The sequence below is a fragment of the Uloborus diversus genome, chromosome 5 (assembly GCF_026930045.1).
Source record: "Uloborus diversus isolate 005 chromosome 5, Udiv.v.3.1, whole genome shotgun sequence".
Lineage (NCBI taxonomy): Eukaryota > Metazoa > Arthropoda > Arachnida > Araneae > Uloboridae > Uloborus > Uloborus diversus.
Genome location: NC_072735.1, coordinates 154,818,828 through 154,845,455, shown reverse-complemented (window position 1 = coordinate 154,845,455; position 26,628 = coordinate 154,818,828).

Genomic DNA, 26,628 nt, shown 5'->3' with positions numbered 1-26,628 from the left:
AACAAAATATTTTTAAGCCCATCATAGATTACTTACAACAAACCATGCATACTTGAGTATACATAATTAAAATAATTAAAAAAAAAACATTAACTCGATATTATTAAACGTGAAAAAAAAACGGACATAATTTACACGATTTTTGTGAAAGTGAACGATAAACACGATTAATTTTTAGTCATATCAGAAAGTCCTAAACGTAGAAACCTGGATAAAACTAACAAAGTATAAAAAATAAAAACACGACGAAAACGACGTCAAAAATGCAGAGAAAAATAAACTCAAATGCTAAATTATTAAAACATAAATGGTAGAAATTATTAAATATCGTGAGGGTTGCCTTGAGCATTGTACTTCTTCAAAGCATTTTCCTTTTGCATGAAAGATATTCATCTTTGTCGTGATGTATCGTAAAACATTATTAGAATAATAATTCCATGGCACCGGGACACGATTTTATTGATTTCTGAAAATCGAAAGAGCTCCTGCTTCCCACCAACTGTTGCTGCTGCAACCCATTCTCTTTTCAACTAAACGCTAGCTTCTGTAAGTGACAGGATCCAACAATCGATTTAACTATTGGTTGAGATCCGTTTCGTAATGTCTCCAGTCTGCGAATTGAAAAAAATGATAAAGTAGAACAAAGAATTGCATCATGGTAAAAGGTGTGTCGTAACTCAAATATTATTCTTTACTTTGATTTTTTGCTTGCTCGCAACGTACTTGTAGGTTTTGGTCTTTACTTGCGCGGACATGCTGCTAAGTTACGCAAAAAAGGATTGATTTTTTTTTCACTTCGTAAGTTTAACCTTTTATTTATTTATTACTGCTGGTACCCGCACGGCTTTGCTCGGTGTAGAAACTTAAGTCATTCGGTTTGCCTGTATATTTACCAATAAATGGATGATGAATTTCTTGCCTATTTGCTATGTTCATTTGCTCGCCTATGTTATGGTACTTTGCTCGTCCACGTTATGGTAATTTGCTCGGTAAAATGTTCTTAAAATTGGAATAGAAAAAAAATCGAATTTTCAAAAAATCGCTTCGAAGTGAACATCTCCTTGCCAAAAAAACTAGTTTTTATCCAAATGTCATGCACATTGGCCGAACGCTCCAAGCGCTATGCTCATCACACACATCCAGCCTGAGATACACACTTTCAGCTTTATTATCAGTACAAATTATATCTAAATATATTACGATTCTAAAAAATTCGGCGTGGTTTTTTTTTTTTGTATTGTTTTACATAAATGTTTTTAAACTGTTAAACATAAATATTGGATTTTACAGTAATTTAAAGCAACTGGTAGAGACGGCAAAATAGTGCTTGAAACCAAAATATTACTAAATACATAATTACAAGTACGCTCGTTTTTTTTTTTTTTTTGAAACGAAGTTCTTCTTTTTTGTGATAGTAGTATACAGTCCAATTGAAACTATTCATAAAAAATCCGCTTGAATCCAATTGTCAAATCAAGAGCGCAAAATTTATTATATTCAATAGCTATACTTAAATCAAGAATGCCATGTGAAAAATATAATGAATCAAACAAAAACAAATATATGTATATATTTTTATTTATTTATTTCATGCTTCACTACATAACTTCGGCTAATATGAAAAATATATGATACAATAACTTTAGCTAAATAACTCGCTTATCATATTAATTTCTCATTTTTGAGCATAATTCATAAATGTAAAAACACAATTTTAAAAAATTAATTTGATTCTGCCTAATTTATACAAATTACAGCCAATTCGTTTTTTATTTTTTTGCAAACGCAAACTGCAAACAGCAATGTATGTTCTTTTAACAATGACATGGCGATTCCCAGACTATATTCTTAATGAATGATTCACAAAAGTTACACAATAAATTTTAAAACGGAAAAATGGCTTCAAATAACATCTTTAATAAGGAAGTACAAACGCGCTTATATTACGCTTAAGCAAACATAATTAGTGCAATGTTTCAAACATGAGATTGGGAACGAAATGCTTAGTGGATGGATATTATTGTATAAAGGAACATGATAGGTTATAATTACGTTGGTCATTGTATGTGGTTATAAGAGCTATTTGTGTCATGTTAATTTCTGAATTTATGAGATCAGCTTAGATTTCGAATCAACTGAATTGCTTAGCGTGAAATATGTATATACTGTGATTGCAATCTCTCATGACGTTGCTATTATAATACGCCCCCACCCTCCTTGATATATTTTAAAAACACAATCTAAGTAACTTGCTTATCATGCTAATTCAATTTCGCTTATCAATATAAACTTTTTTTTAAATTTTTCATTAAAGTTACTTTTGTTTCTTTCTAATGGGGCTGCGTTACGCTTCTGGCTTTTTTGCAGAAATAGTACTGTTAGTCTCGTATCACATTTTCGTACTTAATTGTCCACAAAGTAATATAAAAGTTGATTTTGTTCCTCAAAGAAAAAGCTTGAATTAAAAAATTACATTTATTCACACTATTTACATTTATATAATTTAAATTCTTTCAATTAAAAATAGTCAAATTCTTATCATATCACCTTTATATTAATAAACAAAATCTTATTCTATTTTTGGACTGTTGCTAGAATTTAAAAGTAAATTTTTGTTGCCTCGAGGTAGAAAGGATGATTATTACTTGGTTTCAAGGCTTATCACCATCAAGTACGAACCCCCGATAAGGCATCCAGACTTTCATGTGCCATCATTAAGGCGCGGATGCCAATGGCACAGAAAATTTTGACAAACAGTGTCCACCAGATTTAGTCACTTGACCTCTCTTTGATGTGAAATTGCACTAAGGATTTAATTTTTCCGAGGGCGTTCAAAGCCCTAGGGATGTTTTACATGCAGCATAACCATACAAAGTGGGGTGATGACGATTTTCTAAATTATGAGAATCCACCAATTGCGCTGAGTTCCAGAGTATTCAGAGTCCCGCCCCCGCATTTTACTTTCTTTCCTTCTTTTTCTTTCTTTCTTTTTTTCTTAATTTTTCTTTATTTTTTCTTTCTTTTCTTTCCCTTCCATCGTTCTTTTTTCTTTTCTTTCATTCTTTCTTTTTGAGCAATCACGATTGCTTATTGTTCTCACTTGACAGTTCTTGTTGTTCCGGTTCCTTTTTCAGCTTGGACCAGGGCTGCAGCACCACCGTCCACCGGCGGCGGCGCGGCTGATCCTGAGCACTGTCCCCCGGAATCCACTTTTGCTGAGCGGTGGCGTCCATGTCCTACACACGCATACTCATACACAGTCGCCTCCTCGCGCACGCCTTTACACACATACACACGCCTACGTGCACACACGTAAGCCTACACACACACGCACACAACTATAAACATGTAAGCACCCAGGAGGAGGGACATGCTTGGGCGGGGGGGCCGTTTCTAGAAACAATAACTCTAACCAGTAGAGTCTTGTCGCAACTCGTGATTGCGAAAAACATAATTTGAATTCAAAGTTTCGGAATTCAAATTAGAGTTTTTTCTTCTTCTCTTTCTTTCTTTTGCGTCAGTGTCGCCGGGCCCTCCTAAGGCCCGGGCTCCTAGATTTCAGACTAAGGTGACATGGCCTCTCGTCGGGCTTGCTTCTGTTACAAGTTTGAAGAAGAAAATAAGTTATTTTTAATTTTAATTATAAGAAACAATGATTTTTTTTTACATAATGACTTACTAGATCATTAAAACTTTTGTTTTGCTTTTATTGAAGCAAGCGTAGTAAAAATCATTTAGTGAAACGAATGAACGCACAACTCCTTCTTCTAAAAACAAAAAAAATATGACTAATGTTCCTCATTTTGAATTTTGGTGAAATAAAACTCTAAAACCACTAGGAACGGATTTTGCCGTCGCACAAAATGTTTCCTGTTAACGGATATTGTTTCTCTTGTTGTCACAGTGCAGGCGTTTAATGTATTTTTCACACTTTCTGAAGAAAAAAATTAAATAAATTCAATCTTTGTCACTAAAGAAGGAATAGTTTTTAACCTCGGAGAGTAACGGATAGTGATACAAAGTGCCAGATTGGAGAAAGTAACTGATGCATTAAAACTTTTCGTAAGAAAAGTATTAAAAAGCGGAAAAAAAGATTAAAAACTTGTTTCATTCAGAAAAAAAGGGAAATTCATGTGGGAAGGCTGCTTTGCAGATACAGTGAAACCTGCTTACAACGATACTGTTGGGACCTAAAAAAATATTGTTATAGACAGGTTATCGTTATAGACAGATTATTTATGCTGACATTTTGCTGGGATCAATGAAAGTATCGTTGTAGACAGGTTTATTGTTGTAGAAAGTATTTTTATACACTGGTTTCACTGTATAGAGCAAGTATCAAGCTAATGCAATGACATTTATTGCTAGAAATTTGAATGTTACTAAATTATTTTTTGACTAACTGCGTCGCCCATCCGTGCACGGTGTACCTTTTGAATAAAAAGTATGCCAAGTGACACATGTTCAATGATCCGGCTTCGATTAAAGAAAAAATTGTAAAATTTCCAGTCAGAGTATTGACAACAGTCCACCGAAATCCGTTTTTGAACCTGGACATTTGTCTCTAAAAATGCATTTAAATGAGAAAACTGAAAACAAAGTTGACGGTCCCCAAAATATCCCAATTTTCAAATGAATAAGGAATACCTTTGCTGAAAGAGTTATAAAAAAAAAATACCAGCAAATCTGCAATAGTGTCAGCAGACATAATGGATCCTCCTTAGAACTATAAAAACAGTCTTCGAAAATCCATCGTAGAATCTCGACATTAGTCGCCAAAAAATCCTAACTTCCGTAAGAAAACAGGCCATGAAAATCCCACCAGAGAAAGGGCAATAGTCTCTAAAATGTCCATTAGAATGATGATAATAGTCTCCCAAACTCTCAATAATAGAAAGAAAAGACACCTTAAAATTCTCTACTAAGAAAGAAAAGATACGTTTTTAATATTCCTTATTAGAAAAAAGGTTACAGTTTTCAATTTACGTCAAAAATTTCTATACACAATAGCGTTGAAAAAATTTTTTTGAAGGAGTTCTCCAAAAGTCCTCATTAAAATATCGCCGTTAGTCCCTCAAAATTCACATCAGCATCAACCATTCTGAAATAAAATAACGGCATTATTTCTCTACTGTCGTTATCAGCCTACGTGCCCGTAAAAAGAAAAAAAAAGCATCAAAGAAGGCTTAAAGCATCTTAAAAAAGCCATAAAACAAAAAGCAATGGCTTTTTTAAGATTCAATGCGAATTCTGTTACTCATTATTATCTTATTTTAAAAAATTGAGCAAAAAAAAAAAAAAAAAAAAAAAAAAAAAAACTTTACATTATTTCATGTACTTAATCATGCTCAGAATTTCTTGAAAGAAATAATAAATTAAGTGCATCCTTTTACAGTCTGTAATCATATTAATCTGATTGCATGTAAACTAATCCACCATTGAAAAGATTATTCATGAGTGGGTTCCTTCCTTTACACGTTCTTCATATAAAGTAGGGATATAATCTATAAAATATGGTATTTTTAAAGAAGCAAAAACTTGTAATGTTAAATAAGGTACGGGCGGGTATTAAGGCCTGTCGGCTAATAAGGTCTTAACACCAAAAATACAATTCGCTCGCAGCTACTTAAGAATGCACTAGTAGGTAGCTAACGCTCACGTTGCTCGTTTGTATCGACTAGTGAGACGCGATTCATTTGCATGGAGCGATTGTATAACACAAATAGTAAAAATTATCCGACTGAACCGTAAAAATGTTTTGTTATATTACTCTTTTATGTATAATTTTGCCTTGCAGTGTTCCTGTTTTTAATGCTTCTATCGATCGTTAATGTAAGTTGTTGGTGGGTTGATTTTAATGGCGCAAGAGCCCTTGAGGGCTATACTGCGCCAAACGATTCTTTATTTTATAGTGTTTATTTTTCATTCAAGTATGAAGTTAGAAATAATAAAAGTAAACGTATTTTGAAGTAAAAAGCATAAAACTTCAAGTGGTAGTTAAAAAATATAAAGTCCTTAAAAACATATAAATATTAAAAACGTTTAGAAAAATAGTCAAAACCATATCTTGACAGTAAACTTTACTACAGTACTTCAGTAATACGAGAAGGGCAGAACCACATAATGACGCTACAAACACAAAATCAAAAGGGAGAAACCAATCTCCCTGGAGGAAGGAGTGTAAATTGCGTTGGGGTGTGTCCCCAAGCAGCTCCTTCAAAGATGAATTAAAAACATTAAAATATTTAAAACGTATTTGACTAAAATTTGGGCAATTACTTAAAATATGTAACACTGTCTTATTTACATTACATGTACGTTCATGTCAGATTAACATATATATGAGCCAATTACTGTACTTATGTGTGTTTCTGTATACACGGAATCAGCTGCTGTTAAGGTCTAAAACCCTATTATACTCCTTTGGTTTTTTAACAATGCTTGTCGGCTTTACATCTTATTTTAATCTTCTTTACTAATAATAAAGCAGAAAGTCTCTCTGTCCGGAGGATGTCTGGATGTCTGTAGGATGTCTGGATGTCTGTGACGCGCATAGCGCCTAAACCATTCGGCCGATTTTCATGAAATTTGGCACAAAGTTAGTATGTAGCATGGGGGTGTGCACCTCGAAGCGATTTTTCTAAAATTCGATGTGGCTCTTTTTTATTCCAATTTTAAGAAAAAAACTATCATAAATTACGAAATTATCATAACGTGGAACCGTAACATGGGCACAAGCCAATTGGCGAGATACGAAATTATCATAACGTGGAACTGTAACGTCGGTACAAGCCAATTAGCGAGAAAATTCACCATACATTATTTGTAAATATACAGGCAAACCAAAAGAACTTTAATTTTTCTATTACGGGCGAAGCCGTGCGGGTACCACTAGATCTCAATAAGTTACGGATGTTTATGAATAATTACGACTGTTTACCAATTGGTTCAGTGTTACAGTAGTACCCCAAGCACACCTTTTGCAAGATTTAAGCGCATGGTTTACTGTTCTAGTTCAGACAATGAAGAGGACAATGTGCGGCTTGCACGATTTAAAAGTACAGCATTTCAGGAGCTTATGACTACATCAGAGATTTAAAATTTGATTGTGAGAAGATAAGTCATTAATTATCAGGGGACTCCATTCACTTAAGAGCTGTTTGACAAAAACAGGAAAGAGAAGAAAATAAAAATGACGTAAAACCTCAAACATGGAAATGATACAAAAGAAAACGAGGCTAGTTGGTACTGTCACGCTTGTGGGTATGAGATGAATGACATGAGATTATCTAAACTACGGCAATGTGTATCATAAATAATGCATCAGTTTTGACAACCTATAAGAAATATAATTTGTGTGCCTTGACGGCTGTTAAAGAAAGAAGTTTTTGTCACTTTGACGACTTTAAGCATAAATACTGCGTATATATTATGATTGATCTCAATTACCAGTGTTGGAAGCTTTTTTTTATTGTTTATGAGCGTTAAAATCCTTATGCTTTATTATACTACCATAGTATAACGATGCCTAAAGACAAGGTTTTTAAAAACTTTTAATTGTTTGCCTGTTTTCGGCAAAAGTGGCACTTTTTTGTTAGTTTCTTATAAAAATTGATTCGTATATTCAAATAATATAACTGTATTACCCCGGATTATCCGGCATGCCGCAAAATTTTGGGGTCATCAAATTTTTAATAAAATCGAGGTTAGGGGGAAAAATAATACTAAAAAAAATATATGTTCTATACATATCTGATTAGTATTAATCAAGTTTGATTTTGTAAAAATATTAACTATGTCATTTGGTTATTTTAACAATAAAAATACTATTAAATAACGAAAAACTTTATAAAAAATAAATTAAAACCAAACAAACATTTAAGCAATAAATTACCGCCCCTTAGCCAGTGCTGAAGAATTTACTGTAGCTATTCAATAAATAAAAATTAAAATTCCCTCTCTAAATGGAACTCGAAATAATTTATTCAAAAAAATTATGAATGAAACATAGTAACAATGTGTGCTTCTGAATTGATTACTTTATTGGCAAATAATTAAATTTATTAATAATGACGTACCATAAATAACAAGCGCATATCATATGCAATACACAATTGAAACTAAATAAGGAAATTTGCCATTGTTTCGTTGCAAAATAAACCTCAAATTATCCGGCATGCTGGAAAATTAAAATTTTTCCGGCATTCTGGTCAACCTCGCTTTTTTCGGCATGCCGGATAATGCAGAAAATACGGTACAATTTGATGATTCGGATGCATAGCTTTTATTTTATTTCCTTAGGTAGACGGTATTAATTTCACCTATATCATTTATGCATGATAATAAATTATTTATTTGTTACTGTTTTAGTGGTTTTTTTTTCACTCATAACCTGAATGCAGAAAATTATAAAATAAATATCCATTGATATCTAAAAAAGGCGCGTAATGCTCAGACTTCACAAATCTTGAAAAAAAAAAAAACTACTTGAGACCTAGTAATTGTTTAATTGTTTCTTTTGATATCAAAACCTACAAGAAATCTTTAAGAATGGACAGAAGATAAGAGGAATGACATTGTTGAAAATCAAAAATAAGAAACGTTATTTGGCATCGACTATCTTAAAAGCGATAAATACAAGATAAGTTTTAAACGTCAGCTGCAAAAATTTCCAATATTAAATACTTGTACGTGTGTTAAAAAAGAGTGTTGCGAAATTATCTTCATCAACGCACTATATTTTCGAACCGCTTTCAAAATATGTTTTTTTTGGGGAAAAAAGCATTCATTTTAGCGTGGCAGTGTATGTGTTTTAAATAAATTGGATTACATTTTATAGGATTGCAAAACATAATTTTGAGCATTTCAAGTTGGATTTATTTCCATGTAAGTATTTTTGTATGAGTACTTACTTAAAAAAAATGTTTAGAACTTACAAGTGTTAACGGAGGAATACTATTATAGTACCTCATTTTATTTCACAAATAATATCACTTAAAATATTGTATATTTAAAATATTGTTATTTTAATCGTAAGCTTGTTCTCATAAATATGTTTGGATTAAATCTTTTTAACATAACACACAAAAAATAAGGTCCCTGAATTGGGAAATTTGGTAAAAAAAAATTGTTTTGTAGAAATAATTAAATACTTTCAGGGTTTACAAAGGAAGTATTAACTAATTGTTTAAAGCAATGCGAGGATTATTTGCTTCTAAACATTATTTTAACATGTGTCGTTACTTTTTAAATAATCATTATGTGTATTATGATTATTCTACACTAATATTCATGTGATTAATTTCTAAATAGCAGTGACTAACAGCAGTGACAGCAGTAAAAAGAAAAAAGTTCAGAACTATTATTTTAAGTGTCAGGCCATTTCTTAAAGTTATAAAAATGAGTATGGACATTAGTTATTCTGGTAAAAATGCATCATATAATTCACTAATAGTAGAGAAATAGTTATTTTCACCTGAAAAAATATTAAATGCCCCTCATATTGAATTAAACCTTACCGGATATTTATAAAACAAGTGGAAATATAAAAGAGAAATAACTTTAATAAATAAAACATTTTTCGAAAATAGTTGGGTTAATTTTAGAGTGAGTGTGAAAAACTTCGCTTTAAACTTTTATGACAAATGAATTAAGAAACGTTCTAAACAAATGCCCTCTTATTTATTGCACAAGTAACTCCATATAAGGCAGTGAGAAGCAAAGGGATGTAAGTAGACATTTTCAAGTTTTGAGTAAAACGCATATAAAGATAACGTACTAGGTAGGCTTTCATTGATTTTTTTTCCTAAATCATGTTGCATAGAAGTACGTACCAGATCTACTAGTACTATCTCTTGCCCGAAGACAGAGGAGTGGTGCCAGTAATATTTGTACAGGTTATTTCCAAATTTTTAATTTTGCCCCTCACATCCCTTTGCTTTTCACTACATCATATATGAAAAAAAAGAAAGAAAATAAGTGAAGCATAGAAATAATTAAAAAACCTACTTGCAATAATAAAAACGTTTTGCAGTAATCAGTAGATACATAGTGTAAAACATGTAAGTTTATAAGTTCGAGCAAGAGACAGAAAAATTAAGTGAGTGACTTAAAACATTAAAATACTTCATTTTTTAAATTTTTTTTAAAAATTTTTTATTTTTATTATATGCTTAAATTAATTTTGAAGTGAAAAGAACATTTGAAGGAGCAGTAATTTAATCGAAAAAGACAAGCAATGCGGACAAAACATTATAAAAAAATTTAAACACAAAAAAGAACAAACGAAAAATTTGCGTAAAATTTAAATAGTTTGTTACTGAGCAAATTTCTTGCTATTTCTATCAATTGTTGAGGTATTTTCAAAACTTTGAGCCTTTTGAGCTATTTCTTAATATTTTATACGTTTTTTTGTAGTAAGTTACCGCCTTAAGCCAGGGCTATGGCAGAAATACATAAAATACACCGCCATCTCAGTTATTCCATTCGAGGTTTGCTGCTTCGTGATTTTTAACATTCATCAGCCCGGAATAGGAAGCAACTGAGATGGAGGCGGAAAACCTCTTAAGGGAGCTAAACAAACTGGTAGCTAATGTAGAATTAGAGCAACCAGACGAATGACTGCAGCAATGGTGCGATTCAATGCACATATTGATGACAAAGAAGATGGTTTTGCTAATTCTTCAATAGCTACTAGTTTGTTTGGCTTTCTTGGTTCCCTTAAGAATTTTTCCGCCTCCATCTCAGTTACTTCCTGTTCCGGACTGATAAGTGCTAAAAAGCACGAAACAGCAGTCCTCGGATGGAATACCTGAGCTGGCGGTGTATTTTATGTATTTAATACGTTGTTCAAATCTTTTATATATCATTTCTCCAGTAAATGGAACCAAATAAGACAGTGAGAGATGCAAAAATTGGGGAAAAAATAGTTTTTAATTTACACCGTATTATATAACGTATTTTTTCTATTAATGCTGTGCTATTATGTTACTTAAATCTGTATGTTAAAGTACATAAAACATTAAATTTATTTACTCTGAAAAAGGACATCTCGTCGCATAGAACGTTATAAAAGAACATCAAAAAGTAGCACAATTCTCTAATTATCTTCGAAACGATTCTTTCTTCTCGGTGCAATAACTTCTCTACATAAGGATTTCTTAATTGAAAATACTGAAAGAGATGCTGAAAAGCAAAAGTAACAAGGCTAGTTATTTTCTAACGTCATGAAAATTGCTTTGCTTCAAAAAGGTAATTAAATGTATCTCACAACTTTTGAAATGTGTCTTATCTCTGAAATTATTACTTCGCCATTTTGACAGAACGGAATAATATTAACCTTTTTTTTCGCCCTTCAGATGAGTTGAATTTTTCAAGCTCTGCAGATGTCTTCTTTCAGGAAGTGCTAATAAGCTTTCGTTGAGAAGCTATTACTTAAACTGCTTGCAATAACGATTACTGTTCTCATTTCGTATCTAATATAGCGACACTTAAATATTTTAATGGGTTTTCTGAATACTTCATGGTTTTTATTGGTAAAAAAACTGGATAACCGTTTAATTTTGAAATTACATTTTTTAAAAATATTTAACGAGAAAAAAAACAGAAAACCGTATGAAACTAGCAAAACCGTTTCTGCAGTAAAAGGTAAATATTTGCAGTGTCTTCTATTTTAGTGCTTACATATCACTTTAAATTTTAACATTATTTTCTCACCATTTTTTTTCTCAATGTAGAGCAAACGCTATTGAAACTGTGTTGGCTTTTCTTTTTTTCTTCTTAGTATGTAGATCTTTATAATATATTAATGATTTTAAAAACGCTTTTAGGAAATATATCTCCCTCTACTTTTGACATCTACAGTTACACTCGACCATAAGTTAAACAATTCTCCCTAACCGAGTTAAAATGTACACTAGTAATAAGACAAACAGCTATTTTTAAATTAAATAATTTTCATATCAAGTTTTGTAATAAAACAAATAAAAAAAAATCATTTATATCCTTTTTAATATTTTAACAAAATCATATTCATTCAACTTTATGTACCTTTCTTCCAAAAGGTTTTAATTAAAAACTTACAGTTTTAAACCAATTGTTTCTTTAAATGAAAAAATTACCATTTTTAACCACAATAACAGCTGTTTAAAAAAAGTGCGTCTTTAAAGCTTTGACTTAGATATAATAATGAACATATAAATACAATGTGGTAAAAACGTCAAATTTATATGTAAAATAATTCTCTTGAAAAAGAAACATGGGTTTTAAAATTGACGGTTTGAGAAAAATGTTTTTTTTTTATAGTCAAATTGAACCTACATTTTAATACATTCCTGTCCTATTAATGTTTCAATTCAGTTAGTTTTAATCTGCATAGAAATAAAAACTAGATTTCAATTAAAAGCTCTTGATTTGAATATATGAAACTGAAAAGTTTTATTCAAGGTTTTAGGCACTTCATCCCCTCAATTCGTTTGTGAATTTTTAAACCAGACAAAGAATTATTTAAGACGAAACAGCATTTCAATACTTAAAGAAAGTGACGAAACGTAATCATGTAGCTGCGAAAGTAGGTACCTCCAATTCCAATTTTTCCACAAATTTTTCTTATTTTTTTCACAGTTCTTTCAACGCTATACTTTGGTGTACCACCAAACAGAGACAATCAAATAGTTTCAAAAAGCTCCCTTAAATGGTTTAAACTACACAGGGAATGGTCTAGGTTCTTTTTTAAATCGAAATATGCGTAAATATTTCCTAAAGTTTTATTTCTTTATTTATTTTATCAATTTTATTCATTTATTTATTTATTTTGTGAGAAAGTAATTGCTTTTGCAGCCATACGCTTCAATTTACCACACTGCTAAGGGAATTTTTATACAGATATTTTTAACAGAAGAAAACATCAACTATTTTCATTCAGTCACGTGACTGAATAAACATAGTACTTTTGAAAAACCTTATTAAGCTTGCATATAACCGAGGTTCGATTGCATTAAATTGTTTGTTCAAATTAAAAAAAAATTTAATGGTCATTAATTGAAAAATAAAACATATTTCGAAATATGCATAAATGCGTGTAACCTAAAGTAACAGAACTTAGAAAGTATTTGTAACTTTTGATAACTGGGTAACGTTAAAATAAATGGTAAATGACCACTCAAACAACCTGACTTTATCATGTGACTAAAAGAAGAAACGCACCTTGCATCCAGTTTACAGTGTCTTTTGTTTCTTACGTAAATTCCATTGTATACTTAAAGATTTAGAAATTTACATACTGTAAATACTTTAAACATTCTTTTCTTCTTGGAATAGTATGGTTTAATGTATTAAAACCGTTTTGAAATTAACAGCAGGAAAGCAATGTAAATGCTGACTTTGAGTAAAGAATATTTAATCAAAATCTCAAAAATGTCAATCTGCCATAATGTTTCCGTGTTTTTTTTATTTATGGTTCCACTTCAAACTTAGTACAAGTTTCTTGACATGCGACCCTTTGATCAACAGTTGATACATTATTAATCTAGTATCATTATGCAAGCTTTGATCCACTATCACCCGTACGCTTTCGCACTCAGCGCGTGCTGGAAACCATAGTAATTAAGTCGTTCTAAGTCGTGAGAGAAATCACTCTCAACATGCACGCAGACACTAACCGGTTTAGGGTTGTGATGGATTTTCGGAGTGCAGACTGAATGTGGTAGGATATATTAACTCTCTGCAAGAGCTAACACTGTCTCAATATCATTTCTCAAGTCTATATTAGAGTCATACAGTAGCATAGGATGGCATTCATAAGATAAGACCTTTCCATTGCCATTGGAGTCAACTTATGAAAACATATGTATGGAAAAAAAAAACAAAAAAAAGATCTATGCTTGTAGGACGAGTAAAAATGCATTAGTAGTAACAAAAAAAACATACAAATTATTGCTATTATCAAATAATATATTGAATTCTACTAAGAATATTTATTTTCTCTTACGTTCTAATTAATTCAGGGATATATAAACAGTTTAACAGTGAAACCACGTCAAAGTAATATAATACATAGATCATATATATATCAGGAAAAACGAACAACACGTAGTCTGTTTGTGTGCCGTAGATAAGGTTCGCTTTCAAAAAATCGTTCAAATTTTTAGTCTTCACAGCATAGCTTTTTTTTAAACTTGGTGAATAGGGACCGTATAAAAAAGTCTTACGTATAAAATAACCCAGAATTGTTTTCTTAAAAAATCCGAAAATGTTCGTATTTTACGAATGCAAAACTATTCAAAACTTTTCTCACTATCCTTCGTAGTCTGACAACAAGCGAACTTTCTTGTGGTGAACTGCCGCGTGCAGGTGAACGGCAGTATCTGCAGAAATGAGTTTTCGAGATATTTGAAGAAATGTGCGGTGGATTCAATACTAGGCTAATGTTGCAATTTTACGATCTTTTTCGCGCCTTTTTTTAGTGGTAACCAAATAAGCGCTCTTGTAGAATAAAAATAACGTACAATAAATACAAACATGCAAAAAAAAAAAAAAAAAAAAAAAAAAAATAATGCAAAATGAAAAAATTGCAGTTTTACCCGCACACGGCAGCCTTAACCTACACACGGCAGTAAACTGGTTCAAAATCACTTTCATCACTGAGTGGCTCTACGAACTTACATTTTTATGAGGGTGGAAAGTCTCAATTTGTCGAATAGAACTCCAGATTTTTACCGAATATAAATTCAAATTTTACCGAACGATTATAATTTTGCAGAATGGAACTACAAATTTTGCCGAGAAATGATAATTTCGCTGAAAGATGATAATATTGCCGAATTGTCAAACATAAGTCGGATAAGATAATTTTTGGGAGGTAGAAATGATCTCTCATCTGGAAACCTTGTCGTCACTTGAAGCTACTACTTCGTATTCGTTTTATAAACGATTTCGCCAACTGAGTCTCAATCTAACTGAAAATTTCATATACCGCACAAAAAATGTTTGCACACACACACACAAAAAAAAAAAAAAAAAAAAAAAAAAAAAAACGAACAAAAACAAGTTTGAGTGTTAATAGTAATTTTTCCTTTCAGTTTTGAACTTTGTTGGTTTTAAACCTTTATTGAGAATCAAATAAAGACATTATGTTTCTTTAAAAAAATACAAATGTCTGCTTGAATTTTTCAATAATGTAATACATAACAAATTGGTAAATATGTTTACCAGTTTTTTGTCCTCAACTTTTAAGGAGGTTTTTTTATTTTATTTTTTTTTTTTTAAATCAACCCGGAACAAGGGAGGTGAGAATGTAAGACATAACAGGGGACGTGGAATCTCACAGACCGCGCTGCTTTTATTTTTTTAAATCGTGTGATTAAGATACATTCCTGTTATTTTCCTGCTATTTTCCTATAAATGTTCTTCGAACATTTATTTGAACGGAAAAATATATTTTTGAATTTTTAACTTAAATATAACTTTTCCGAGGAAATTTTACTAGAATCTTGAGGTTTTTTCAAAAAAAGTACATGCTGCAATAAATAGTTTACTATTCTTAATAAAAACGAATATGTAATTTTTAATGGTTTTATTTTAGCAATGCAATACACGCACAAAATTGTTATACAGTGAAACCTGTGTATAGCGATACTCTCTATAAGAATAAACCTGTCGATTACGATATTCTCCTTGGCCCCAGCAAAATGTCAGCATGAATAATCTAACTGTCTATAATGATAACCTAATGATAAAAAATATAGTTATAGACAAAAATATTTTTTTAGGTCCCAACAGTATCGTTTTAGACAGGTTTTACCGTACCAGAAAATTTATTATATTACATTACGAGGAAATTTTGGCAGCACCTTAACTGGTATTATAACGCGTCGTAAGTCTTAAGAAAAATTCAGACATCCTTGTCATTGGAGCATTAATTGCTTTACTTTTGCGAACATTTCAAATAAGTCTCAACATCACCTAGTATACTTTGCATCTGTTCCGCATATCGTATTTCAGATATATGAATCCATCTCACGGTCCGTACGTAAGAGCCATGTGGGGCAAAATAAAATGGTTAAGATGGCTGAGTTTTTTCAAAATGAACAAATCAAAAATTTGTTTTGAAAATTACAGTACATGTAGAACTAACGTTGTATTTTATAGTAAAACTTGCGTTGAAACAGTATTTATTTTTGGCAAGTTAGAGTTTTAAAAAAAGTGGAAAATTTTCTCTTTTTTACTTTTTACAAAAAAGGAAGTATTGTATTCGCGAAAAAAATTTCACTCAAAAATAGGCCTTAATTTCTATTTTGCTCACCCCCGAATGAATGTTGGTTTTTTTTCGACTCAACCACACGTGGATATATGCATAGGAACGTACAGACACCCGAAATATCCATTTTGACTATCCCCGAGTTAATTGCAACGAGTTTTCTCGTGACGTCTGTATGTACGTATGTATGTGCGTATTTGTGTATGTATCTCGCACAACTCAAAAACGGTATGTTCTAGAAAGTTTAAATTTGGTACGTGGACTCCTAGTGGGATCTAGCTGTGCACCTTCTCTTTTGGTTGCATTCAGATGTTCTTAAGGGGGTCTTTTGCTCCTTTTTGGAGGGAAATCATTGTTAATTTCGATGTAAACTCTTGGCGAAATATCGCCAGTCTTTTCGTCGCCAAGTTCTGTCGCCATATTGGCGACAAATTTGGCGATTTTTTTTTAAAATCTGGTTTTGATTTGGCCACTGTTGGTGATATTTAGAGAGTGAACTATTGAATCACATGAAAATTGCAAATAATGGGGAAATGACATTAAATTGAAGTAAAAGGAAGTCATGTGATGCACAAATAAGCTCGTTTGCATCATGATTTTTATGGCACTGCATTGGTTTGGAGGAAAAAACGATGTTCTAAAAACGCGGGAAATATTAATATGCCTCAGTTTGGCATACTATTAGAAATATATTTAAAATTAATAGAACTGCTTGAATTTCTTAACTGTAATTGTGTCAGAAAATATGTGTTACAAAAGTGATCTTTTGCCCCTTTTTGGGGGGAAATCATTGTCAATTTCGATGTAAACTCAAATGGTGTTATAATTGGTCTGCCACTTGGCTATGCATAGCCAGTTTTTTGGTCGCCAAGTTTTGTCACTTGGCGACAAATTTGGCGGTTTTTTTTAAAATCTGGTTTTGATTTAGCCACTGTTGGTGATATTTAGAAAGTGAACTATTAAATCACATTAAAATTGCCAAAAATGGGAAAATGACATTAAATTGGAATGAAAGGAAGTCATGTGATGCACACATCAGCTCGTTTTTTTTTTTTTTTTAATTATTTTTTTTCCATGGGGCAAAGTGAAAAATGAAATATTTCTTATGGAATTTTTTTATTCGTATATCAAACATACTTTTGATCAAAAGAATCAGTAAATAAAAGGTTGAATGAGTAAATGAAAAGTTAATGAAACAATAAATGAATAAATAAATTAATATATGAAGAAAAACAAATGAGCGAGTAAAGGAATGAATGAATAGAAAGCGAATGACTGGATAAATAAGTAAATTAATAAATGATGGAAAGTAAATGAATTAATTCATAAATGAAAACGCAAGTGATTTATATTAAATGATTGAGTGAGTAAATGGAACATACCATTTCACTTTGCCCAGTATGTACTTCACTAATTGTACAATTTATTTAAAATACAAATAGGCTTAATATTGCCTAAATTAATATTGCATTGAATATAAGGAGATCGCAATTAATATTTAAAATACTAATAACAGGAACTTGATCACTTTATAGTATGAAGAATAATTTTTGACTTATAACAAAATATTACAGAATGAGTATCCATTTTTTAAAATTGCCTTTATTTCCAAATGCTTTAAACTTCGGCAGTATTTTTTCTCGACTGGAATAGACTACATATGGTACTACTTAGTTAAAATAATGCCAGCTAAAAGCAGAGTGAATATTTCACCATTTCACTTTGCCCCACTATTTCACTTTACCCCACGTTCTCCTACTATACGGTCGGAAGTTGTAACACTAAATGGGTATTGAGGTCTTACGGAACGCTTTTGAAGAATGCAATGACGTTTAATCCCTATGCACTAGCTAAAAAATACTGATAAGCAAGGAGGTTGTTCAATGTCAAAAAACAACAAGCTATTGAGAAAAACCATTCAAACGGACTAGTTCACTGTTTCAAATTAAGTACCCAATTTTTGATCTAAAATACGTTGAAAGACTTGGAAATTGTTGCTTTATGTCTTACAAAAGACTCAATCTTTTTTAACGGAAATTGATGGTCTTCCACCTGCAGCCACAAAACATTAATCAGCATTTTAGTCAAAAAAACATTAATTATCTGAAATTTTAAACTAGCTTGTTATTGGACTTATGACCGAACAATCAATATTTTGAAAGTATAAAAGCATATCAAATGTTGCGCACTGTGTTCATAGAAAACATTTCCATATCGAAGAATGTCTGGGAAAACAACTTTTGTTTTTAACTCTTGGATTATTCAGCAAAATATGTTTTTGTTTTTCACTTAAGCAAAGTTTTTGCATGAAAACGCAACAATTCTCTTGCTCAGCAAAGTATCTGTGTTGTCGAGGCTACACACATGCAGTTTGAGTATGGAATAAAACGTAAAAGAAAGGAAGCATTTGTTTTTTTTTAAAGAAAACATCTTAAATATTTCAAAAGTTTCCTCACAAAAAGAGAAAAACCTTTATATATGTGTGTGTATATATATATATATATATATATATATATATATATATACTCACACACAGGATGTTCCGTTTTAACCTGCAAGATCTCTATTTTCGCAACCGTTAGACCTAGATGCATACTTCTAATTGCAGAAATGTTCAAAATCAGATGCATGGTTAACATATTAAAAGTTTGAAACAAGAATAAAAATGAGTCAAGAAATACAAAGCTTAACTTTTTATACGGGCCCTAGATCCCCTAACTAACATTTAGAGAAATAACCTAAATTAAAAACTATTACTGACACAAAAAAAATTGACATTTGAGCGACGAAAACTCAAGGAGATATTCCATTTCAAAGTTGTAAGGGACCATACACAAGATAAGATTGGGATCTATCACCCTTTCAGAATAATGACAGGTTGTCGAAATTAAAAAAAAAAAAAAGTATTTATACTTTTCTTTGCTATTTAAAATTTTTTGCAAATGTTATGCCGTAATAACACACTGCAAAACCTCGAACAAGTTTGAAAAACCACACTCTGCACACATATAAATTTGAACCCTTGTTCACTGCTATATCCCCCCCCCCCCAAAAGGTGTTATTGACGGCGAGTGTACAGTGGTGTAAGTCACGAAAAGCTGCGTTTCATATCTCGATGACTATTCATCAAACTAATTTCAAACTTTTTGTTTTGGAATTGTTTTTCAACGGAGATTGTTTCCCTAAATATAAGTCAGGGGACCCGGGGCCCGTATAAAAAGTTAAATTTTGTATTATTTTTCTCTTTATTTTCACTTCAAACTTTCAATATCTCAACTCTGCATCTGATTTTGAATATTTTTGCAATTGGATGTGCCTTTTTGATACCCCACTGCATGGACCGTGAATATTTATTTCTTTTTGGACACCTTACAAAAAGGTTCTTCAGCAAATCATTTGCCGTAGGAAATTTTTGCGAGTGGATTATCAAAAAAAAAAAAAAAAATGAATTTTGAGGAAAACAGCCTTCAATACGCTTACCTATTCAACACACCATTCTTTTCCTTGGCAGCGCTTTGAAAATCATGCGCTAATAAAACTATCTTTCATAAAATATGTTTTTAATTTCTAACATGAAATAATTTAAGTTGCTCTCTGAACGAAATTCTGCAGTAATATATATTTATATATACAGGGTTTTCCGATTTAACTTGCAAGACCTTTATTTTGCAGTAATATATATTTATATATTATTATATATACAGGGTTTTCCGATTTAACTTGCAAGACCTTTATTTTGCAGTAATATATAATTATATATTATTGTATATAAATATATATTACTGCAGAATTTCGTTCAGAGAGCAACTTAAATTATTTCATGTTAGAATTTAAAAACATATTTTATGAAAGATAGTTTTATTAGCGCATGATTTTCAAAGCGCTGCCAAGGAAAAGAATGGTGTGTTGAATAGGTAAGCGTATTGAAGGTTGGTTTCCTCAAAATTCATTTTTTTTTTTTTGATAATCCACTCGCAAAAATTTCCTACGGCAAATGATTTGCTGAAGGACCTTTTTGTAAGGTGTTCAAAAAGAAATAAATATTCACGGTCCATGCAGTGGGGTATCAAAAAAAAATTTTGAAAAAAAAATAGAACCGACTTCAAAATTGCTCTAAAAAGTGAAAAATAATTTTATTCTTTAAACACCTTCGATAATACTTTTAAACATAATTTTTGAAGTTGGCGCAAAAACGATCGATAAAATCATTCACAGCCATAACTCAACTACAAGTATAAATTTAACCAGCTCCAGTTTCTTCACTACCACATGCATTACGCATTGATGACAGCATATTTGAGTAACGATATAAATGTTTCGTTCCTAAGTTTGGATGACTTTTTGATAAAAATATGAACGAAGCATGGTTACAATGGATTTTACTTTTTGTTTTTGCGCCAACTTCAAAAATTATGTTTAAAAGTATTATCGAAGGTGTTTAAAGAATAAAATTATTTTTCACTTTTTAGAGCAATTTTGAAGTCGGTTCTATTTTTTTTTCAAAATTTTTTTATTTCATTCTTTTTAGTGTAAATGTAGATATTTCAGTAAAAATAAGAAGTTACCTAGTAAGAAGTGCGGCTCTATATCACTGTATTGCTTTAGAAAAGCCTTTATTCAAAATTATCATTACAATTACTATTAATGTTACAGTTATATGGCACCAAACTTTTATAACAATGAGTTTCATATTGTCGCGTAGATGAAGATAGCGAAGACAATGTGAAAGCCAAATGAAGCGAATACTCGTTAGTCTCAACTCGAGATCTTTATTCAGAACCACGAATGAACGTTACATCTCCTTATATACAACTTGAAAAAGTGCTGGAAGTTTCCAGCACTTGAAAAGATACAGAAATTAATAGAACATTCGAGAAAATACGGGAAACAGTAGAAACGAAATTTTAGTAAAAATCACTTTGTCCTAGTCGGGATTTGAACCCGGGTTGCTCGTGTGGGAGACGAGAATTCTACCACTGAGCCACCGTTGTCCACGGATGAAAAGAGCGAACTTCGCTACAATATGATTTTAATCATTTAATAGGGAAATTTACTGTTTTTTGCCCATAACTTTTTATCTAAAGAACAAATATGGTCAAACAAAGTAATGGGACCTAAGTTGAGCCATCCTCTATCCATTAAAAAAAGAATCATCAAAATCGGTTCACTAGGTGAGACGCTATGAGTGGACAAACAAAAAAAAAAAACATACATACGGTATGAACTGATAACCGCCTCCTTTTTGAAGTCGGTTAAAAAGGCACATCCAGCCACCTCAGCGGTGCAAGTTCCTTAACGGTGTGCGTTGTGGTCTGGTTGTGAGGGGGATTGTGTTTTCTGGAAGTATTGTCGAGTGCACAACATTTATCAGTAGGTAAGCACCCGTTTTTATCAAAGCTTTAGAATTTGACTTTCTTACTCCAAGGTACTGAACTTGTATTCCTACCATTCGACGGGTGGAATTCTTCCTTTTGCGGATTTATTCGTGTGCGCAATCTGTGAAAAGGACGACTTGCGCATTCTTTTGTCTACTGGTACTGACATACCAGCACATGTTTTTTGGGCTGAGGCCTAAACATTCATTAAAGCAATTCCTACCGATCCTTGGACATCCATAGCGTGGTCTGGAGTGAAACCGGTGTAGGGTAAGCAAGCTATTATTGTGCTTTCTACGAGGGATCTAACATTTATCTCTGTGGAAGCATAGAGGCAAGTGGTTCGCTCAGAATATATGTATAGTATAAAAAATGTAGCATAGCATTTAATGTAATGCACACGTAAAATATCTTGGAACAGTAATAACATTTTTAATTGTGTTAAACAGTACTCTAAAAAGCGTCAAAGACGTTGAGAAAATTTTAAAATCTAGTATGCTGCTCTTATTTAAACAAAATTGTATACTATTTAACAAACATGATGTATAATCTTTAAATTATAAGTTCTGAATTTTTTTTTTTTTTTTTTTTGTGCAGCCCGGTATACCGGACATACACTTTAACAGCTGCTAATCATTTAATAATTTATTTAATTAGTTGATATTTTTTGTAGTTGGCTTTTTGCATTCTACTTATTATAATCTGTGAAATAATTTTTTGTTTTGGGATTGACAACACTGACATATAAGGATTGAGAGATAGAGAGAGGCTAATTTTTCCAACTATGGATTTTCATTTGAAAAGCGAGGTTTTTTTCCTGATTTTTTTTTTTTACAAATATATAATTTTTAATTAACCGTTGCAAACGCTTATATTATGTTTTATAATTGTTTGTAGGACATTTTATTATGAAGTTTGTTCGGTATTTTATCGTTTTTGTATATGAAATATTGATTTTAAAAATATAAGTACGGAATATTGGACGTGCCATATTCTTTGAATGTTTCTCCTACAAACTCAAAATCTTGTCTATAAGATACCCTTTACCATAGTACACGGTGTACCAAACATCAACATTTTTGGTCCAATATTTCATAATTCCGACTGAAGGGGTTAAAAAAAAAATTACAAAATATTGTTATAATCCGGCCGTGAACAAATGACCCTTGTCAATTATTTGATAAAACGAGTCCATTCCTCAAAAAAGATAGAGAAGGAAGAAAAGATACGTGCTATATTTTCCAGTTAATCGACATTTTGGCGATATAAGAAAAATGTATTCCTGGTATATTTTTGTTACGTAATTATTTAGACATGAAACGTTTAAAATGCAGCAATAATTGCACTCAGTTGGTGAAAAAATAAACATGACAAGATTTAAATTCTTTATTGCAACCCTACACTTACCAAGTTTCAATTCCAATTAATTATAAGAGGCCTTGTTGTTTTGGTCAATGAGTGCTGAAAGAAATAAAACCAAGATCTACCCACTTACTTGGAATCTAAGTTGTCCAATGAGACATCTCGCCTTGACCGTACAAAATTGAAATGTTTTTCATCTCTGACTGATTTCATAAATTACAAAGTCAAGTTTCAAGCTCGATAACCAAAATTACATGCTCATTCCGTTCGTAAATATCCCCTTCATGAAGATGGACGCTTCTGAAATAAGGTGGAGTCAAGAGTCAAGTATAAAAAGCTGGACTATATCAGAAATAATTCACCTTTCTTTACTGTTAGCTCAAACTAGAAAACTTTAAATGTCATTCATTCAAATGCAAGTTTTCTACGTGAAATTAATTTTGTCATAAGCATAAACTTTAAATGGAAAATTTTGATTTCACACGCATTTATTTTGTTGACACAACTGACGATTCCGGAGTTTTCTTTGAGTTGTAAATATTATTTCAACGAAATGTCTTCTCTACATAGCATAAAATGAAGTCTCCAAAAGGCGTCTGTTTGTGTCAATGCACAAAACTCGAGAACTACCCGGCCGATTTCACTAAAATTTTCAGAGTATCTTTCTTTCAGCACCGGAAAGGTTTGCAAACCAGTTCGAAAACAATCCGATGAAAAGTTCTTTTTTTATTCCAATGTAGGCCCAATTTTCACATAAATTCTCGAATTACGCATGCAAAATTACGCGCACACATTAATATTACATGTCGTTGGAAAGGGCAGAATTTTCCGCGTTCTACGCAATTTGTTTCAGTGCCATAACTTAAGTACGGCTAGAGTTATTTGCGTTTTTAGCTCGATTTTTTTTTAGGCTTAGCTGAAATTTGGATACTTCTTTCTTCCTTAAATCTATCAATATAAGGTGAAGGAATTGTCCCACTGTTTTCTTTTGACACCATTGGAAAAAGCGGTGCTTTTTACTCCAGATCTATCTTGACCCATGGTCAAAAAACTAAGCTTCTGTCCCCAAACGGGAAAAACATACAAGCCTTTTTAAATCAAGTTCGAAAAATCTCTTTTTCATTCAAGTTGTTAATCATTTTATTTTCGTGTTTCCATGATTACGCTTTTTGGGTCCATTGTTTCTTTCCATCTTTTGTTTTGTGAATCCATTGTTACGCTTTTAAAATAAATCTTTCTCAGTTTAGTTTTTTAAAAGTATTTTAATATCTGTCGTTATTGTTTAGAAGGTAAATATTGCATGATTTTTTTTTCTTTTATTTACGCTTAATTGTTGACTAGACGTCACTTGACACAATTTTTATTTTCAAATTAGACCGGGCAAAGTCGGGCAACGCAGCTAGTTGTATTTAAGACTACAAACCTACTAAATTGTATTAAACCTACAAACTTCAGCTACCGTAAACGCGGGTTACTGTGACCCATATTTGGGAACTTTATTCATTCTTTTCTCAATAATTTTATAACTATTCATATTTCTAAGCTGTGTAACTTGTTTTACACATCTACAGATCTCTTAATTTAGTTTTTGAATAGTGATCAATTTATTTCCAAGTATTTATACCCTTTATTATTGTTTTTATTTGGGCCTATGTTACCCTTGCTTTTGGAGTAATTTGGCCGAAAGTGGGTTTTCCCTATTTAAATCATTGTAGAACTGACTAGAGAGAAAGAAAGACGTGTGTAATAATGTAAAATATTTGTTTGGAACAAAAACATTTTACAAAAAGTTTGAGTCACACATTTGTTTTGAGGATTATTTTAATGTGTCTACGTACCTAGTTATTGTCCCAGACATTAAAAATGGATAGCAGTCACTTTTTCATTAGTTTTGGATTTTGAAAAATTTTATTAAGATATCACCATTAGTAAAACAAAGGATCCTAAATTTTCAGTCACTTCCAAAATTGTATGGTGCGTACCGTTTTGCTCTCAACATAAGCTCCTTCTTCTCTCGCATGAACATCTATCTTTTTGGAAACCCGGGCTCATTTTATTCGACAATAGTAAAATTCCTTAAACTTTCTAACAATTAAACAATATTGGTAAGAAGCAGATGCAACTGGGTAAACCTTTTTCTAAACCTTCTGCAATTTTTGATTCCTCTTCATCATTTATAATGAAAGCCGTGTAATTAAGCCCTGATGAATTGAGTCTGCAATTTCTCTATTTATCCGTTGCCGAGAATTGCAGGTTTTTTCTTGTGTTTTTCCTGTTTAGAGTTTGAATTTTAGCTATTCTTTACTTTACTTCTCCAAATCTCTCTGGCGGATTTTTTTCTAGTTTTTATGCTGGGTCAAAATATGTCGTAATTTTTGTTAAGAGATATGTTGTCATTGTCAAATGTAAAAAAAAAAAATAATAATAAAAATAAATCTAAACAAAAATGAGAAGTACATCTATAATACGGCATAGAGTATTAGTGCTCATAAATAGGTACCTAAAAAACTCTTAGCTGTTGTTGAACTGCTTCTACATGGATAAGTTTAAGAGGTTATGAAGGCATATGTTAGCACAAGGAACGCAGAACCACTAATATTGCTTCTTGAGCAGAGGTCTAGAACTGCTTGGTATACATAATTGAGTACTCGGGGGTACTATCTAGTGGAATCTGCCAAAATATGGTGAAAAATTGTGCCCTGAAGATTGACAGATGACGTTGCGCCGTCTTCTCCATTTATGCCAAAGAAGGACCCTAGGTCTAAAGTAGCCCGCGTTTACTGTACTTATAATTTTAATATTAGAATTTCTCCTTATAAGCTGGTAAAAATGAATTCAACTTCACACTAAGAATAATTATTATCTTATGTTTAGCGTCAATGTACAAAACATTATTGGTTTTGGTACATAAGAAGTGAAAAGATCACTGAAAAGAGATATAAGATTCGATATTTATCTGCGATGAAATGCTCGAGTGTGTATTCCCATTTTCAGAGCAAAAATTATGTTTTCTATTGCGATCTTAAAAATTTCAAAACAAATTTAGACTCTACATATACTGCTGTGTTAAATATTTTCTTTATGTTTAGAAACTAGAACATTTTTTTTCAAAACAACACGTTTGATTGAAATAAAAATATCTATTTATGGAGAAAACAACAACAATACTAATAACTAACTAACTAAATACAATTTGTTGTTTGTGTTTGGATTACGTGACAAGCTTTCACAAATAACAGTATTGCAACAGAAAATATGTTATGAGATATAATATACCGGGTTTAAACGAAATAGGTTTTCTCCCAAGGACAGGCACGGAAGGGAATTTGTCTAGATATTTAGGCAACACATGAAAATAATTTAAGTTATTTATGAAACTGTATTATTTCCTAAAAAAGGTAGCCTAGTTTTGAAAAGTGTACCAAATTATTTATTTTTAAATTCATTTGGCCGGTTTTTGTATTTATTTTTAAAACAATAGCAAGAAAGAAGGAGAAAAAGCTTTAAAATGAAAAATAAAAGTAGTTAATTCTATTTAATAGATTTATAAAAATAATTTCAAAGTAGCTGTGAATATTGTTACCATATTTAAAAATTCAAAAAAAAAAAAAAAAAAGCCGCTTTCAGACGCTATTA